Genomic DNA, 14,136 nt, shown 5'->3' on the forward strand with positions numbered 1-14,136 from the left:
GCTGGCGGTACGCCGGCGCGGCGCGCGGCAGGCAGCCGAGCGCGGTGCCGCGGCTCCCGCAGCCCGCAAGACAGCGGCAGCCCGCACCAAGGGCTTTTCTTGCAAAATACAGCAAATGTAACCTCTGAGCTGCTAATCATTTTTCTTTTTTGGCAGCCAAACAAATGTTACGAAAGAATAATTCTCGGCATCCATCGTACCCAGAGGGTTGACAAACGTGTAAGAGGAGCTCCAGATAGAGAGCTGGCAGCCCGGGCTGCTCGTTCAGCGTGTGAAGAGCTCTACAGAGACCTGAAGGATGATGGCACTTGTCTTTTTTTTGTCTTTGTCTTTTTCCTTTCTTTCTTTCTTTTTTTTTTTTTTTTTTTTGAGAAATAAGGTCACAGGAATTGTCAGAGGAGCATGTGGAGTGATTATAGCAAAAGCACAGAAGCTCCTCGGAGAAACTTCTCCATTTTAGAAGCCAGATTCTTGTTGTTTTACAGGAAGACAGTAAAGTACAAATCAGTAGGACGAGGAAGGAAGAGCCTAAGAGAACACGCGTGATTTGTGCAGGGCTTTGACGGGAGAGGGGGCAGAAAGGAGAGGGACGAGGTGGCTGGCCGCTGCACGTCCGCGGGGTGCTAACGGGTGCGTGGGGACGCCCGCGCGGGCGCGAGTGCCGTCGCTCCCCCGGCAGGGGAAGAGCCGCGCTGATCGCACAGCTACTGTGTCCAACGGCTAAATATTACCAGGCACCTACTGAGGACCATTTAAAGTTGTAGCAAGTTATTATTTAGCTTCTTAAATAGCGCTTAAAAAATGGCAACGTGTCTGTGCCGCTGTGCCCGGCCCCGGGAGCCGAAGCCCCCCGCTGACCGCCGGCGCCTTGGGCAGCTCTCCATTTTGGGCATCTCCAAGGCAAATCTCCAGTTTGCCTTGCGCTCGGGCTGCCGTCACTGAGCCGTAAGGCACCGTTCACGGGGACGACGTGGTTTTGCTGTTGACGCCAGGTTGAGCTCGTATCTTTGCTGCACTAGACAGCCCGCTGGGGAAGGGAAGGGCCGCGTGCGGAAGGGACAGCCCGCAGCGCAGCGCAGCGCAGCGGAGCTCGCTGCAGGAACCACCTATTATGGTACTTGGTGGATCCAGGAGCTTAAGCCCATCTAGGCACCCCAAGCAACCAGGTGAAGGCTCTAATGACCCCAGAGCTGAGAGGCTAGCAAGCAGCCTGGGAAGTTTGCCTGCAGAGGAACGTTATTAAGCACATGTGCGAGCAGTGAGCCTCTGACGATGGGCTTTGCCAGCATACAGCAACATTTCTTCACCATTACTCGCTTCCCTGCAGGCCATGGAGGAAGTGACTAATTCCAGAGCAGGCAGTCAAGGGCCTGGTGAAAGATTTCAGGTATGTGGGGGAAGGTAAAAATGCTCTGGTGCCACATGTGGTCTTGGGGATGTTAGTCAGGCGTAATGTGACAGCCCTTCGCCCAAGATATGCTTCCCCACAAAAAAAATCATAGCCTGCTGAATTGGAGGGGGAAAGGCAGTGCACTTGGATGATAAAATAAAGGTCTCCAACTGAGATATCTCTTTAGGGAGATGAATGATAACTTGCCAGAACAGAGAACAGCTGAAATTAATAATGATTCTCTGCTGTGAATTTACCACTGTGAAGACAGAGTCAGGTCAACGTAGTCACTAGGGCTCAGTACCTGCTTCCTCTAAGTAAGAATTTATCCCATTAATCTGGGAGGCTTAAAAGGAAGATTGTAATAAGACTGAGCATTTGGTTTCAGTTGATCCAACAGCTGCTGCTGAGGACAAAAATACCCATGAGGTACAGGGTGTGCATTTTTGTAACTATGCTAGTTAACGTGATGTGGTTTCAGAGACCTTGTGATTCCCTGTAACACTGAGGGGAGTCACCGGTCATATTTTCAGTTTACCATCTGAAGTAGAAATTTAGCAAGACCCTCCCACCCCAATTTTACATGGGTAGGACATTAAACATTTCACCAAATTTTAAAGTGAGCTGAAATCCTGCTGCCAGATCCAGCTGTACTGCAAAAGACCATGAAGGGTGCAGAGCAGCATTGCCCAGAAGGCCAGGAGACTCCTTCTTGACCCCATAGCAGTCGGGTTACAACTTGACTGAAGTTCAGTTATCTTTCCCATAGCATGCCTTTGGCGACAGCCCTCAACACCTCCCCAGAGCATGGTTACCCCAGGGCCTGGCCTCCTGGTTGCCTTTCGCTATCGCCTCTGGTTTCATATCTACTAAGTTAGTGAGACAAAACTGCAGAAAATGCTCTCAAAAGATTAAAAAGAAAAATGCAATAGAAATGCTAGCCAAGTAAGGCTCATCTCTGGAAGCCTTCTTATTCTCAGTTCTTGGACTTGAGAAAATAATAGCCGTGAAAGGACTAGCAGGCCCTCCCAAACTAGACGAAGACGAATAACGATAGAAAGGGACACAGCAAAGACAAACAAATAGGGTAAGTGATGATCCTCCCAGCAGTTGTCACCTGGAAATTAGGACGGGATAGCAGGCCTTTTAGTGGCAGCATTAATGGAAAAGTAAAAGTGGTCACAAAGGGATTAAATATGACTGAAAAAGCACAGCTGACATCAGTACGAGAGATTCATCAAAATAAGCCAAAAAGAGAAAAGGGGATGTGTATTCGAAACACAGACTTTTGCTACATGGCTCACGCAAACGTCGAGGGAAAACACAAACCCATACACCCACACAAAAGTAAAGCAAATTATTATCTGGCTGAGCAGAAAGACATGTCTGGACATGCGAGAAAAAAACAGTCAATCTCTGTGGGGTAACCTAAGTCCAAGAAAAGAAAAAAACGCTCAAGCACTGCAGAGTTAACCAAACAGTTTTTATGGTCTTTTTCTTTATTTGCTCAGAAAAAACACAACCCTAGGAAAAAACTGAAGCGTTATTGCAGCTCCAAAGCCAGCAGTGGCCAGAGCGCGCCGCTCCGAGAAGGTGTGCGCGCGAGGCTGGCCAGAAACGCGATACCCGTGCCCTCGCGCCGCACCGCGGGCTGCAAACCGCCGGCGGCAGCGCGTGGTGGAGGGACGGAGCGGGCGCGGGCGCGGGCAGTGGGGAGGCCGCCCGGGAGGGCCATCCTCTGCCTCGGGGCTGGGGGTAACGCCACGAAACCAAGGGAGCGGGGAGCGCTGGAGGAAGCGCGATGGGCCACGGCTCACGCCGCGGCAGCCGCGTACGGCGCTAGCTGCAGGCCTACGGCTGGAGCCTGGAGACACCTTCCTTGCCCCCTGCAAGGAAGGGCCCGTGACAACCCGGAGGAGAACCTTCTCCTAGAAGGTCCACCGAGGACGAGACCCAACGGTGTGAAGGAGTTAGCAACCTCGGCAGGCGAGCCCGATGCGGGGGGCACGGCCCGGGGGCTGCGAAGGCGGAGGGGACCGGCCACGGCGTTTTCTGGGGCTGGCAGGCAGAGCGGTGACCTCTGCGCAACGTGGCCCTGCCGTTGTTGCAGCAGCAGCAGAGACGCCGACCTGGCAGCCCCGCCACGGCCGAAGCGCTCCCAGAGGAGGGGAGCAAGCCCGCCCGTCCTCTGACGCTAGTGGGAATGCTCCTTTTCGGCACGAGCACGTGACTGACCTCAAGTAAGCAGTCAAGCTGCATTTTTATGGCTACAAAATGATGCAGACTTTCCTGACGAAAGCAGCTTGGGCAGCTGGTGGGGTTTTTAATCACAGGGAAGATTCTGTGGTCGCTGAATGTTAATCCACAACTGTTTACAGACTCGTACCGTTATCACAGGCATGTTAATTCTCCTGCGCAGGAGCTTAAAGCCGTGTCTCGTAGCGCAGTGTTACGATGTATACTTATTAATTACCAAACAGGAGCGCCCAGGAAAGTGACGGTTACAGCGTTTGGGGGATATGCAATAACTTTCTTTTTCGTATATATTACATAAGGTGATGTGAGAAATGTCCTGCAGGAAACTGAGGGGCCTGGTGACGTGCAGAAAATTTTATGATGTGTTTTTCTGGCTTTCGAGACATTACTGATTTGTTTATTTGAAAGAAAAAATTACCACTGCTTTAAAGACTGGGTGGTAAGCTTTCATATTCAAGTATCAGGTGATTGCATTAACGCTTTCCAGCTTTTAAAGTTAACCGATGAAGAGGAAGAAGACAAGAAGGGCCGGCAGGCGCCGGGACGGGACTCGAGGGGTGCGTGCTGCCCGCCCGGCGGCGCTGCCGCCTGTGCCGCGACCCTGGGCCCGTCGATCGCGTCTGCCCGGCCCGCCGCCGCCTCCGTGCGAGAGAGGACGATAACCGGCCTGTTTTCCTCTCGCTCTCCGTGCGTGAGCGCGTGGGCCAAAGCCCGTCTACTACCTTATAACCCAGAACGCGGGCTTTTGGAAAGAGAAGGATTACGGGTGAAGCCGGCTTTTTCCAAGCCTGGAAGAAGCTGCTCGCGGCAGCGAGGCCGTCGGAGTGGTGCACCCCGCATCCGGTTTGCGGAGGACCCCGGACTTCCCGGATGTGCGTGGGATTGCTCGCCGCGTGGCCTCGTGAAATACTCGGCTAGGTGGAATCGGCTTTTGCTCTTTAGAGCAGTGTAAACATGCAAACTGCTCAAAGAAGGCATGAGGGCTCGAGGAGTTACGGATACTTAACTGGTTTACGGAGCTAAACTCCTTAAAGTACTTAAGCCTCTATTAAAAGAGAAGCAGGTTTAAATCCCCAGTTCTCCCTGCTGGAAGTCTAAGCCCAAATATGCTCTGGGGTGCCCATTCGGGGCTCTGCCGAGGCTCAGGCACTGGGAAGCAGCCCGGCAGCCTCGGGAAGGGAGCGATTTCCTGGGGGGTGCCGAAGCGCAGCGCTGCGTGTGGTCGGGACGGCTCGTTCGCGGTCGTTTTGGACTGCAGCAGTCCCCGAGGCGCTGCTGGAAGCAGCAGGAACTGAGGCCTGAGCATCTCTTTCACTTGCCCTAGGAGGTGGAAAGCAAGAGACCCACAAGAAATGGAAACCAACTGGTCTGTCCAAGTGTGGTGCCTTTATTTCTACTTTGCTTTTTTTGTCTAGTTTCTGCTTCAGCTGCTGGTTCTCATTATATCTCTTGTGATTCAAGTACCTGCTATTTTCTCCTTAGGAGAAAATACATAGTCACCTCTGTTATTAATAAAGTAAGGGCTTTAGTTCTTCAAGGTGGGTGCAGTAAGACGTTTTGACCTTAAGTTGTTAGATTTTGTGCCACTTCCTTGCGCTGAATCCTAATTCTCAGCGTGTTTTTAATAACCTGCCGAGCAGAAACGGAGCTGGCGTTCCAGCGTCCTTCTCACAAAGCCATGGGCGAGGTGCAGCCCCTTCCCTCACCTCTGCAGCCGTGCCGTGCCGTGCCGTGCCATGCCGTGCTATGCCGTGCTTACAGTGCTGGCGTGGGAAGGGGGGTCCCCGCCACGGGGTGCATGTAGCCTGGCATGCGCCGGTGTTAGGGTCAATGTTGTTTAAAGGCTTGGGGTACCTGGGCTGGCCGTGCTGTACAGGACGGCCCCGCGCCGCGGGTTATCGCGCTGCCTCTTTGCGCAGGCRAGGCAGCAGTTGTGCCGTATTTGTTTCCAGGTTATCAACAGAAACGTTGAATACGCCCTGTCTCGGACCGCTGCCACGAACGCGTTCCCTACCCACAAAACTTCCATGACTAAACATCTGTGAATGACTGGCAGATGCACAGTGACTTCCAGTTCCTCCTAGGCCACTGGACAACTTTGATTTATTTTTTAAGCTATTTGCAGTCTTAGCTGACAGCTGCACCGTGCAGCAGCAGTATCAAGGCAACTGCAGAGCCCCGCTGCTGTGGGACTGGGGGCGCAGGGGAATCATAGATCGTAGAGTCGGTAAGGTTGGAAGGGACCTCTGGAGATCACCTAGTCCAGCCCTCGAACGAGTGGCCCGTACGGGGATCGAACCCCTGACCGTGGCATTTTCAGCACCGTGCCCTAACCAGCTGAGGGAAACGCCGACAGCCCTTTGAGAGGGCCCCGCTAGCGACCAGCGGATGGAGCACGGTGGTGCAGACGCAGCCGAGACTTGGCTGGAAGCGATACGCTGCTATTAATATAAGAAGACAGAGAACATTTAGATAAGACTGGCACGGACGTTCAGGAAAAGGCATGGACGTAGTCATGGGTCACTGCTGGAAGAGGATGCTATTGCTCGAGGCTCAGACGAGATTCCCTTGGAGTCTCCCATCCAGCAATTCAAAAAAAACCCTCAAAAACAGCAAAAAAAACAACAATACCCCCCCCAAAAAAAAAACACTTAAAAAAAGCAGTAGGCAACCTCCCAAAGACAGAGCAACAATTCCCTGGAGGACAAGAGGAGGATTTAAAAGGCTCAGGCACTGCACTAGGGCATCCAAGTGTGTTTGAAATGTTCAAAGCTGATGAAGTACTGAGACAAAAAATAACTTGGAACTGAACAGAAATTGGAGTGAGAATAGAGGAGACTTTCCTGAAGACGCTTAATAGGTCACAGAGGCCAGTTTTTGTTCCAAAGGGCTGGATGAGGGCTCGTAAACTGCAGTTCCTCTTTTACATATTTTTCCCCCAAGAAAAGGAGAAGTAAGAGTCTTGGGAACTGTAGATATGTAAGTGGGACTTGAGTAATGAAGTAGACTTTATGTTTGTGGCTAAAGGCAAGCTTAAAATTGTGTAATTTGTGAGGCACAGGTTAGGCTTGCAATAGGACTGAGAAAATCTCTTTAATTTACAGAGAACGTACCCAGACTGGCATAGGACATTAAAAAAAAACAGGACAAAGTTTTTTTTTTTTAAAGTACATCGGAAGTCATCCCTGCATTGGAATTTGCCTTTTTGGAGGGGGTGAGAAAGGTGAGGGGCCAGGCACAAACCCAAGGCCCTGTGTCTATTTCTTTTCAAAACAAAAATGACATTTATCTCACATTTCCCCCAAACCACGGATGATTCAGATAGAAGTTCCTTCTTAGCTAACCATCAAACTTCAGTGGTTTGGATAAAAGGGAACTCTGATCTGAGTCATCCAAGGGTAGCATTTGGCTGGCAAAACCATGCCTACAAGTTTTTTTTAAAGTCAAAAACCTCTGTCTGTCAGAAAAGATACCACAACTTGTCTGGAATTCACAAAAGAAATTGGTTGTGTGCCACATCATGTTTTGACCGATAAATTTAATGTGGTAGCAATGAAACTGTGCTCTGTCAGTTTTCTTTGCATTTGGATTTTATTGCTAAGAAATCTGCCTGTGAAGAGGCAGCAGCTATTTTTTCCCAGAATCGCATCTGGTTCAGAGAGTAGACAGATGTTGGGCTGAAATTCATTATGGTATTCATAAAATCCTTTGAGATCTGATGACCTAGTAACATATAGCTACTGTTCCTTGCAACTCATTTTAAACGGTTGCTACTTTGAATGAATCCCTACAGAAATAACTTTGCTAGTTGTCCTAGAGGAGGGAAGTGAAAAACCTCTAGATAGGCACATACCTACATTAACAGTAATATACTGTAATATAATCAGTAATATAAAATTTGAGTTCAATTTATTTCAATAAATCATCATCATCTTTTGCAAAATTTGCAGGCCAAGTCTTTATGCAGGTCTTGTCACAGTGTGCAGATACCATGTTGGTATTCGGACACTAGGCATGTACTCAGAGCGCAACGCCCACTGGAACAGGAAAGAAAAGAAAATCAAAGGAGGAAAAATTTTAATGGGAGAAAGCATAGTGGAAACAGCTTTCACACAAGGAAACAGTTACTTGTGTGATTCCTGTGTTACTGCAGAAAATCACAACCAGTTATTTGGACTGAGAGTCCAAAAGACAGAAATGCAAATTAGCATTAGTCCAGAAAGAGAAAATAAGACTCTTCTCACTGGAAAGATTTGCTCGGCTGTTGCTGGGATAGCAGGGAAGTGTACCGGGCTTGAAGGAAACAGGAAACTTCCAGCGGCGGAGTGTTACTTGAGAAACGGTGAATTGCTGCGCTGAAACAATACTGCCAAGTCCTGGGTCACGCAGTAGAGGAGAGGGTTATCGGTCCGGCAGGGAAGGGGGTTCTCGTGCTGTTTATGCGCTGGGGGACACATCGCTCAGGCATGCCTGCTGCTACGCAATTGAAAAGAAAATGAATTTCTGCAGAATCCCACTGAGTGGTGGTCTGAGCAGTGCAAGTTTTGTGGGAGACCTGTATTTTAAATTCTGCCCTGGGAAATGAGCTGGACATCCTGGCTGTGATTACAGTAGCAAGAGGCACTTTTTCCAACTCGCCTGTCCATTCAGGAGTCGTTTGGAAAGGAAGCTGTTTGGTCTCATTTTGGATATCCTGTGAAACTAAACTATCACGGCTGCCAGGAACTGGAAAAAAATTATTTATTTAATTTTTTAAGAGCTGAAAACTACTGTATGTGCTACCGAGGACTGTATGGGAAATGACTGCTTTGTTTTGTTTGTCTGGATTCCTGGTATTCCCGGTCTACTAAGGGCAGTAACCCTGTCTCTCAACACCAACACCAGCAAGCTCGGAAAAGTGTAAATCTGAAGACAGATTCAGGTTTAAGTATTGCATTCTGGCCCTATCCTAATATGTTTGGAACAAAGTTTAACTGTGGAATTTTCTTTAGTTCAAATAGAAGAAAGCATGAGAAATATTCAGTGCCTGATCCAAAAACCCACTGAAAACAAAGACATCCTCCTGATCTCAAAGAGCTGCCGGGATGATTGTAGAAACACTGAAGTATAAAGTGGATGGAGTTTTGGAGGAGTTTGTCTGTTTGCTTTGAAGTCTTTTAACTAAATGTGGATTCAATGTGTAACTAAAAGTTACAGGGTGTCTGTGGCCTGAAACCTAAATTTCCCCCCGCCTTGCAATCTAAAGATTTTTTGCAGCAGCAGCAACTGAGATAAATTGTACCAGTATTTTCAAAGATGTGACCTGATGAAACTATTCTCAGCTGTTCTGTGTTCGTCAGGCAGTATGTATGTTGTGTGAATACCGCCACTCAGCCTGCACAAAACTAGCATGAAGACGGTCCCAGGCTCTGTGCAATCCTATGCGGTTTTGGCAGTGTGTAATCCTGTTCCTGACAGCCTACCGAAGTCACTCGTGGCAAGAAACCATACTATAATTAGGAAGGGAAAGGGAAAACTTTAAAGTTAGTGGCAGGCCTACTTAATCAAGATTTTCAGCAGCAGAGATTTTGTACCCCAGGACTCATAAAAAAAAACGTTAGTGACAATAAATCACTTCCAGAATGACACTGTAAAGAGAAATGATTCAAGCAGCGGCCAAGAGACCTTGTTGATGGATGGATGTTAGGCTTAATATGATGCTGGCTGTTGCCACCCACTGACTCTCCTGTAATCAGCAGGTAACAGATACTTGGTGTTGGTGCAACCAAATGAGGACAAAGTGGTTGCTGAAGCGTTAGGTAGGCAGGAAGACTGGCCTTCCTTGCTGAGCAATCCAAATAGAGCTTATGGGACTCCTGGGAGGTGTGGAGGGGGTGAAATCCGTAATTACCAGGAGATTTGATGTGCTTTGGTGTCACTTCATTGCTTTTTAGCTAAGGGTTGTGTCTAAAGAAATATGGAAGAGAGATCTAAAATCTTCAGTTCATATAAAAACCAGACGTCATGGGGGATTTTACGAAAGACTCTTACTCTGGAAGCAAGACGTTGGTGTCTGAGTCCTAGACTCTGCATCAGCCCTGGTGCAGACACCTCTTACGTTGGCAGAACACAATTTTCTTACAGAAGGTCAGAAACTTTCCAGCAAAATAAAGCTCTCGGGGAATGTTTCAGTGCCAGGGAAAGCGGGTATGTACAGGGATTCTGTTTTCCTCTGGCACAAGCGCTCGGGATCATGGCAGAGAGCACGGTTCAGGGCCCCGGGGGAGGCAGGCATGCCGGGGTTGGGCCCTGGCACTGGGCCACAAAGCCGAGAGCCAGGAAGCCAAGAAGCTCAGAGCAGGATTTGCCTCCTCGCTCTATAGCAGGGAGCCTAGCTTGTGCTTCAGGGCTCCCTGATGTAGAGCTGGAATTTGGATCCTGAACGTGCTGGGAAGGACTTGGAGGGAGGCTGGCTCTGGAGCTGCCAACGTGGCATGAACTGCGGAGCCTTGCTGTTCCCGCAGTCATGGAAGGGCCAGGAACATCCATTTCCCGGAGCAGCATCAGGGGTACAATTTCATGGAGAAGATGCTGTGTGCATGAGTGTTTTCTGAATGATAATTTCTCTGAACTTCTCTGAAGTTCAGAGAACTGAGAAATGTTGCAAAGAGTCAGTTTGCCTAATTCAGACTGAAACCAAATTTTAAGAAGCTGATTATTTCTTGCAAACAGGAAATCCTGTACTGTTGTGGGTTATCTTTTTTTTTAATTATTTTTCTGCCAGCTTCACATTTGTTCACACCTGTAGCCAAGATCCCAGCGTAAACAAGGCTAAAAGAAGCAAGCCAGCGTGTCAATTCAAGCCTCAGCTTTAAACACTCTCTTCCTTTACCACGTGTCACATCTGGCAGCAGCAATTAGTAGTAGTAGTAGCATTATGATGGGCCCAAATCTGAATTCAGTGGGAGTTTCTGCCGCGAGAAGAGATCAGGATTAGCCCCATACTTCTTGGGCACAATGGCATTTCCTTTGGTGCAACAAGGGAAGCTCTTCCCCCTGCACGCGTGCACTTCCCTTCCAACGCAAAACATCCTCTGCCTCTCTGTGGAGAGAGGGTTGGAAGGTTTTTTATGTTCAGGTCTGTGGTCGCTGGATTTGGCTGCGCTGGACCTGCCCTGGAGCTGCTGGAGAGGAAAGCCGCAGTAACAGCATGCAGTTATCTGTTGCGTTTGTTGCATTTTCTGATTGGACTTGTGTTAAGGGATGCTTTTCACTTGTTACTAAGATGAATGTGGTTTTTCAGTGTCTTAAATGGCAGCTTGAGCTGAAACACTGAATTTCCCGACTCCCGGGGGTTACTCCGGCGCCCAGACCAGCAAGGTGCGCTGGACAGGCCGCGGGGTGGTGACAAAACACGGGGCTGCTGCACCCGGTTCCGCTCTGCACAGCAGCTACGGGCAAGTGGCATTCTCGCCCCGAGCGGGTCTGCTGCAATATTAGTGGCAAAAGCAGCTGCTGCTTCTGTTTGCCCGGCAAGGCCGCTGCGGGGAAGGGGTGCGCCGCCTTCCGCGGCGGCAGCAGCGAGGAGCCGCTCGGCCCGCCAAGGTGCCCGTGCGACTGGCACGTGCGTCAGTCCGCAGAAACTTCAGCAGCAGCAGGGTTTGATGGACAGAAGACGACAAAAAGCAGTGATAGAAGCATGTAGCAAAGACACGCTGAGATACACCTACAAAAATATTACAAGGCATGAAATAGTTTTAAAACCAGACTTCCATACCATTTGCGGGGGAGCTTGTTGCCACGTGGAAATGAAGCAACAAGCATGCACAAGGGCTGCATTTGTGCAGCCATGCCCTCCAGGAGTGCAAGCGGCAGCAGCTACGCACGGGTGCTGGGGAGCAGCGGCTCCCTCCCTCCACACTTCACTTGTACCCTGGTAAAGCAGTACACAGGAATTGCACCGTAGTGACTTTTAATTTGGATTTTACTTTGCAGCCACTGGTTTTCTCCCTGCTGCCCCAATGTCGTTCTGATATTTTTGGCCTATTACCTCCCTTTTGCAATATCCTGCTGTCAAAATAACTTGACTCAGGGCTGAGTGATGGAGCTTTGCACGGTGGTATTAACAGGGACCTTGCACGCATCCTTTATGTTCCCCAGCACAGTGCAGATTTCAACCAGATGGTGCTGAGATGTGCCAGGAGCTGTACAAGCAGGGAACAAACAAACAAGCAATGGTCCTGTCCAAAAGAGTTGCCGTCCAGGGAGTAACACTCCTCACTGAGATTTTATTTATGGAAATCAGAAAAATGACCATTGTTGGTTTGGTTGCAGGAGCAGGCTGTGAGATGTCTTCAGCTATGTGGTAGCCAACGCTAGTATGGCTTTTAGCTTCAACGAAAGCAGGATCAGGCCCTTGCACGTGCCCAGCAGCTGGTGTAGGGAGACAGGAAGCATTGTAAATTATTGCTATTCTCACTAGTCACTTATAAAAGCTCGTACACCACACTGTTTGTGAATGGCCGTGCGAAGTTGTGTTAAAACATTCCCTGCTCCCAAAGAGGTTGTTGTCAAAGAAAGGGTCTGACAAAGTAACAGCTATCACACCGAGGGGTAGGACCGGGGAGGTAAGCAAAGCAAGCAGAATTAATTTAAGCAAAAAATCTCGTGAAGATGGAGCAGGGAATGAGAGACAGCGGGTATTTGGTGGAAAAGAGCCATGAGTTTCACACCAGCTCCCCATAGGGAAGCAGGAAGGAAGCTGGAAGTGGCAGGAGACAAAGGACAACCCAAAGGTCAGGGAAGAGATGAGAGGGGATTGTGAGAAGTAACAGGAGCATAAAGGCTAATGATGGATTTATGTAAGGCAGGAAGACCGTAAGGGACAGCAACGCTGTGGTTTGACTTCTTCGGGCTGATGGGACGGTGACACCAGGGCCAGGATGTTCCAACTGGTGCCCCAGGGAGCGGTGGCAGGGTGCAGGGGAAGCGTGTGGTCACTGCGTGCTGACTTCTGCAGATGTCACATATAGCTGCATTATGTACGTTTAGGTCTTCCAAAAAACTCTTATGCTTTACTGCAGCAACCAGCCTCAAATCCGTCATGGCGCATCAATATGTTGCCTACAGATGGACAGGGAGCATACAGCCGGGGCCACTTCAGCAGTTAATGCACCCAGCATGGGCTATTGTAAAAGAATATTTGGAAGTCGAATGATGCGTCGGTGTTTCTTCTCAGGGAAGTTGCCAAATGACTTTATTACAACATTGTGTCATGCAGCTGTTGGCATTGCACTCACCATGGTGTGCTAATAGGCACCGAAAGCACTTCGGCTACTTTGGCTTGATTTCATGTCTATGATTGTAAAAATACTGATTGAGAATTTCGGCCCCTTTGCTCGCTTTTTGCTGTGCGAGGACTATATTCTGGCCAGGATCCTAGTGCTGAGGAGCATCGGGGAGTGTTTAAGGACTTTTATCTCAGTCTGTATCTGTATTTCCATTGATTTTTTTGTCTGTGAGACCCCAAATTATCCACAAGCCCTTCCATCCCACTACAACACAGTTGTACGTTATGTTCTTTCTGCACTCATAATTACAGGGCAAAAGAGACTGCAGCGGGCAGCGGAGTTTATAATGACGTGCCCCATGCTCCCAACAAGCGGCAGCACTTCAGCCAGGCTCGCCAAACGGAGGCTTTGCCATCCTGCCCCGCAGCGTGCCCGACCCTTCCCTGCCGGGGACGGCGCCGCGGGGCCTGCTGGCCCACGAGGGTTTGTGTCCGGCCGCGGGGCTGGGATGGCTCCTGGCCGAGGCGGCTCCTTCTTGTTCCTGGGTACTTGAAATGAGGGCAGCCCCGGAGTGGGGTCTTTACCTCCGAGAGAGCCTTTTGGGACGTATGAAAAGCCATACATCAAAGGTGTTTTTATATGCGTTTTTTTTTTAAGAAATAAACCCCAAAGTATAGCCTTTCATTTATATCTTTCATGTGATTTAAAAAAAAAATCTTTTTTGAAATACCCTTTAATGCAATTCCTTTCAGTCCTGTGCAATGTCTGGGAGAGGTGCGAGAAACTCCCGGGCTGGAGCAGGCGCTTTCGAACGCCCCGTCCGCCCCATTTCGCTGCCCCCAATCTCCACGCGTGGCGAGCTGAGCGGTGCCGAGGTTTGAGCGAGTGACCGGAGCCGTCTCCCGGCACGCGCTCCGTGTCGCGACTTTATTGTAAACTCTCGGACAACCGACTGCCGCCGCGGGGAGGAGCGGGGAGGATGCGGGCCGCGGAGCTGCCTTTCTCCGCGGAAAATTGCCTCGAGCAGGGAAAGGTGCGGCAGGACCCGTGCCGGCCCCGCGCCCTGCCGGCCCCGCGCACGAGCTGTCCGAAGCCACGGGCCGGGACGGGCTGCGTGGGGCCAGCGGGGCCCCGCGGTCTCGAGAGGACCCCGCGGATCAGAGTGGGGGGGGGGCTGCGCGCGGGAGAGTCGCGCGTGGAGGAGTCGCGCGCGGGAGCGTG

The sequence above is a fragment of the Rhea americana genome, unplaced genomic scaffold (genome assembly GCF_003343005.1).
Source record: "Rhea americana isolate MKP2758 unplaced genomic scaffold, rheAme1 scaffold_6, whole genome shotgun sequence".
Lineage (NCBI taxonomy): Eukaryota > Metazoa > Chordata > Aves > Rheiformes > Rheidae > Rhea > Rhea americana.